This window comes from Gavialis gangeticus, unplaced genomic scaffold (assembly GCF_001723915.1).
Source record: "Gavialis gangeticus isolate Ggan-Ray unplaced genomic scaffold, GavGan_comp1, whole genome shotgun sequence".
NCBI classification, from domain to species: Eukaryota; Metazoa; Chordata; order Crocodylia; family Gavialidae; genus Gavialis; species Gavialis gangeticus.
Genome location: NW_017728992.1, coordinates 28,088,132 through 28,093,237, shown reverse-complemented (window position 1 = coordinate 28,093,237; position 5,106 = coordinate 28,088,132). Strand labels below are relative to the sequence as shown.

The window sequence follows — 5,106 nt, the reverse complement described above, 5'->3', positions numbered from 1 at the left end:
CGTCCTGGTGATTTTATAGTGCTCCACTCCAGCTTAGCTCAGGGCCTTAGGTTTGTTTCACTAAGGGAGAAGAGCTGTAGCAGTACATTTTTGTAGCCCTTTGAGGAGCATAGTACTTGTAGAGCTGCAGGTGTTATGTCTTTCCAGGGCCTTAGAATTTAAAGCTGATGCAGGGTGGCAGTATCTGTAAAGGAGTCCTCACAGCATCACTGATGCAATGGAGATAAGATATGTGCCGGGATTATATTTAGATGGACCTAAAGAAGAAAGGAATCAGTATTCTAGTGTTCCAGACTCTGATACTGACTTGACATCAATAGGACATCTCAGGCTCTGTAGTGTATGCTATACATATTAAATAGCAATTACTTGGAAAAGGAGAAAGCCTGATCTAACCATCCTCAATATACATGATCACCATAAAGAAAGATCTTGAAAGTGACCTCATGTACTTATAATAGATAGCAGAGATTATTTTATATAGCATAGATAGCCTTAAATTCAACACTAATGTCAGGAAGTATTGCCCACCTTTATTGTAGGTTGTTTTGATGCCTAGTGGAGCTGAATGGGTCTTGATTGTGATCAAACACAATCATTTAGTTATCATTTCAAGCTGTTTTAACTTTATCACCATGGGGACTCAATTTTGTCAATGGTACTCTAATGTTAGAGTGTTATTGTATTAAAACATCAACAAAAATCATCTAAAATCATAATCTATTCTAAATCAATTTATTTTCTATTGATTTGTGAAAGGGGAAAATGGTATTACTTTGTAATGGTAAATGGTATGATTGTTATTATGAATATCGCTCTGCAATATTGGGATTAGAAATGTTTCTTGTTAGGTTCATCAGTAAGACTGATACATTGTGGAGGGTTAGTTCAAAGGAAGGACATACAGCTCATATATATGGGTATATTTAAAAATGTTCAAAGACACAGTGCCAGATGATTTGCACCTTGTAATAGGGTACCTTATCCCTTGAAGAAGGAGCAGTCAGCCTGGTTGAGTAGTTACAGTTCTAGGGAAGCTGCTGATAAAGGAGTGGCACTCCAAGCTTAAAAACTCCAAAGAGAAAAGTAACAGAACAGTGAACTGTGAAGGGATTGTTGCAAGTCAGAGGCAAGTGGTAGGCTGAACTACCTGCTGTACACATGGGACATACTGCTATGCTAGGACCAGAGCCACAGGAGTCTATTCCCAAAGTCCAGGGCAGGACAACAGTATTTTCTTTGCTTGTTTTGTCAGCTGAGGAGCTATTCAGGGAGCAAATCTAGTTTAGATAAGCCTTCAGGCAAGGCAACCCTATTACTTACCTACAGTTAAATCCAGATTTCTCAAAGAGCTCCATTCATATTTAGACACCCATTAAAGGCTAGATTATGAAAGGTGCCCAGTTCCCAGCTACTCGTATTGCAGCAATGTTGTGCTCCAGTTTTCAAAGTTAATATCTAGGCTGCTGGATACTGCTGAAAGTAATTTGACTTTATTTTTTTGTCCTCTTCTGAAAATGTTTTTTCTTAAATACTTTTGCTAACATTATGTAATTTTCTGATATGCTGCGTCAGAAAATAACATAACGTGATTCTGGAGCTACAAACGCTTGCCCTCCCATTTGGAAATTGCTAACAGCACTCTTATAATGACTATATGAATGACAATAAATTTACTCATGTGCCTGTATTAAGGTGCTACTTAAGGTGCTATTCTTAAATGACAAAGCAGACTTTAAGTGTGATATTTTATCATTAAATGACAAATAAATTGAATATAATTGCAGATGGTTATGAATTGCTTTTGTCATGTGTTCTCACTAGATGTTGGATCCAAGTGCTGAATCCAGGTAACTATGGGCCAGTTAGCCTCAAATCTATGCTTGGCAAAACCTTTGAAAAAATTATTAAGGATCACATTTTTGTGGATAAATAAAATCCAATAGGATAAATAATTCTGAAGGGCAACTAGCATGGTTTCACAGCAGGTAGATCCTGCCTGACTAACCTTGTTTCTTTCTACAACCAGGCCACAAATTGCTAAGATGCAGGAGTTGAGGTAGATGTCATGTACCTGGATTTTAAAAAGGTCTTTGATAGTGTCACATCTCATTCTTACAAATAAATTAAGCAGTTGTGATGTAGATTATTACACGGTCAGGTGGGTAGAGAATTGGCTTATGGGATGCACTTAAAGGGTGGGAGTGGATGGGTTGTTTTTGACAGGCAAAATGTGGGCAGTGGGGTTCCCCAAGGTTCTGTCCTTGGACCGGTGCTGTTCAATATCTTCATCAGTGACTTGGATGAGGGTGTTCAAATTTATGGATGACACCAAATTATGGGGCAAAGCAAACACATTGGAGGGCAGGGAGTGGATTTAGGCAGATTTGGACAGATTGGGAAAGTGGGCAGAACAGAATAGGATGCAATTTAACAAAGGTAAGTGCAAAGTGCTACATCTAGGGAGAATCAATCACCAACACACCTACAGAGTGGGAGGTGACTTTCTAAGCAGCACAACAGCAGAAAGGGATCTAGAAGTCATAGTCGACTCCAAAATGAATATGAGTCGTCACCGTAACAAAGTGACAAGTAAAGCCAACCACACTGTTTTGTGCATTAAAAGGTGCATCACAAACAGGTCTAAGAAGGTGGTATTTCCCCTCTATGCAGCATTGGCAAGACCACAGCTGGAGTACTGTGTCCAGTTCTAGGTACCACACTTCAAGAGGGATGTGGATAACCTTGAGAGGGGCCAGAGGAGGGCTACTCATATGATTAAGGGCCTGCAGGTAAGATCCTACGAGGAGAGATTGAGGGACCTGAATCTCTTCAGCCTCAGCAAAAGAAGGCTGAGAGGGGATCTTGTGGCTGTCTACAAATTCATTGTGGGGAGCAGCAAGGAATAGGGAACACTCTGTTTACCAGGGTGCTCCTTGGGGTTACTAGGAACAATGGCTGTAAACTGACCCAGAGCAGATTTGTATTAGACATTAGGAAAAAATTCTTTACAGTAAGGGTTGCCACAATCTGGAATAGGCTTCTAAGGGAGATGGTGCTCTCCCCTACCTTCAGAGTCTTTAAGAGGAGATTAGACAAGCACCTGGATGGGATCATCTGATACCAGCGCTGTTTCCTGCCCAGGGCAGGGGGTCAGACTTGATGATCTATTGAGCACCCTTCCAACTCAAAATCTATGAAATCTATAAGTGGCAACTGTGCTCAACTATCCTTTTTTATTCTGTATTAAAATATTTATTTATTTCTATTTTCAGTTCACCTTGCCTTCTTAACCTGTGGGAATGTTAGTTTAAGCAAGAGTTTCAATGCTTTAAAAAATAACTGATCATAAACTGTTGATAAAATGATTTAAAGATCATGTAGGGCACCTGTATTTAAGTACCCCTGCAAATTTTTCTGGCTGGAAAGTCAAATTCCTCCCCACCCCCACTTTTCCATCTCTCTCCCTGTAATTTAATTTAGTTTTTTCCCCTTCACCATTATGTTTATGAATTATGTCCATAGAAGTTGATCTATACAAAGGAAAATATTAAACTAACTGCAACAAAGAAATAAATAAAAAGATGGTCACTGATGCCAGATATTTAGATACTTCTGAGTGAAGATATTTTACCACATACTGTTAGAAGTGTGATTTGCAAGTTAGTGGGTTCCTTGTATTTATTCATATATAGAGGGAAAAAGTCGTGCAAAGTACTCTATCAACAGGAAGTTTATGTTGGTTTCTTATGCAAATATATTGCACTACTTGCATTATTCAGATTACGTTCCGATGCAAGTGGAAAGACAGGCTTTAACATTTCTTCATGTGAGCCTTGGAAAGCAAGTGCCATCTTGCTAACTGCTACATTTACTTGAATATAAGACAAGGTTTCTATCCCCCAACTGGCATGGGGGGGAAAAAACCAAAACCCTTCATTTAATAATCATATACAATGAAATCTCACTAAATACATTATCTATCATTAAACTACTGCCAAATCAGCAGGTGCTCAGCAATGGAAACTAACTACGAAGTTGATTAAGTGCAGCCAACTCCGAGTATGACTATAAAACACATGGCCTGCATTAGGCAAACATACTGATGGGAACCTACAACAAAGATAGGTTAGTGCAATGTTTCCCAACTAGTGTACCACGGTACAAAAGTGTGCTGTCAGAAATGAACAGCTGTGCCGCAGAATTTTGCTGTGGCAATGAGCTACAATAGGTATGAGGATGGGGAATGCCTTAGCAGGTGGGCCACAGAAAATTTTTATTAATGTAAGTGTGTCTTGGAAAAGGCTGGGAAACACTGAGTTAGTGTAGTGTACCACTACATATGGTAGTGCCCGTTAAGCACAGTCAGCTCTTCCCTGCCAACTTTTTTCCCCCAAGTCAAGATGAACCATGGCAACAGTTCACCCAGAATCCTTCTGTCTGCCCCTCTCTCAACCTGGCACAAATGATTAGTGTAGCCTTACCTTCCATGAGGTGCAGTTGGACCAGGCTGCTCTGCACCTCATCTGCATGTAACTTTTTGGAGGATACTAGGATTTAAAGGATGCCAGCATATGGATCCTCTGGGGGTGGGGGGGATAATCTGGAGTACACACATACACACTGAGCAGTGCTGAGCTGTGGGGTTACTACTTCTGGAGTTCTTGGAGTGCTGTTGACTCTGGCGGGGGGGGGCAGCCCGACGAATAAATGTGCTAAATCATGAACCTTGGCTTTGGACTATATTATGCATAGTTTGTAGTATTTATAAGTAGGTGCCAAAGTGCTGCTTAAAAGTGCTGCTATGGAGTACCTGTGCTAAAACTTGCAGCATTGTCATGGTAACATACATCAAGTCTAGATAAACAAAGTGCATGGGTACTATCATAGAATCAATGAGTCGGAAGGGACATAGACAGATCATCGAGTCCGACCCCCTGCCATAAGACCCCAGCCAGGTGCCTATCCAATCTCCTCTTGAAGATTTCCAGGGAAGGTGAGAGCACCACCTCTCTGGGAAGCCTGTTCCAGGCTGTGGCCACCCTTACAGTGAAATAGTTCTTCCTAATATCTAACCTAAACCTATCCTCCCTCAGCTTGTGGCCA

At 40.6% G+C, this 5,106-nt stretch overlaps 1 protein-coding gene across 1 annotated transcript in view; it reads left to right on the top strand.

The window, feature by feature from the left end:
- Positions 1 to 5,106, top strand: part of CDH18 (cadherin 18) — a 627,153-nt gene that overhangs the window by 47,698 nt on the left and 574,349 nt on the right. The window lies entirely within an intron of this gene.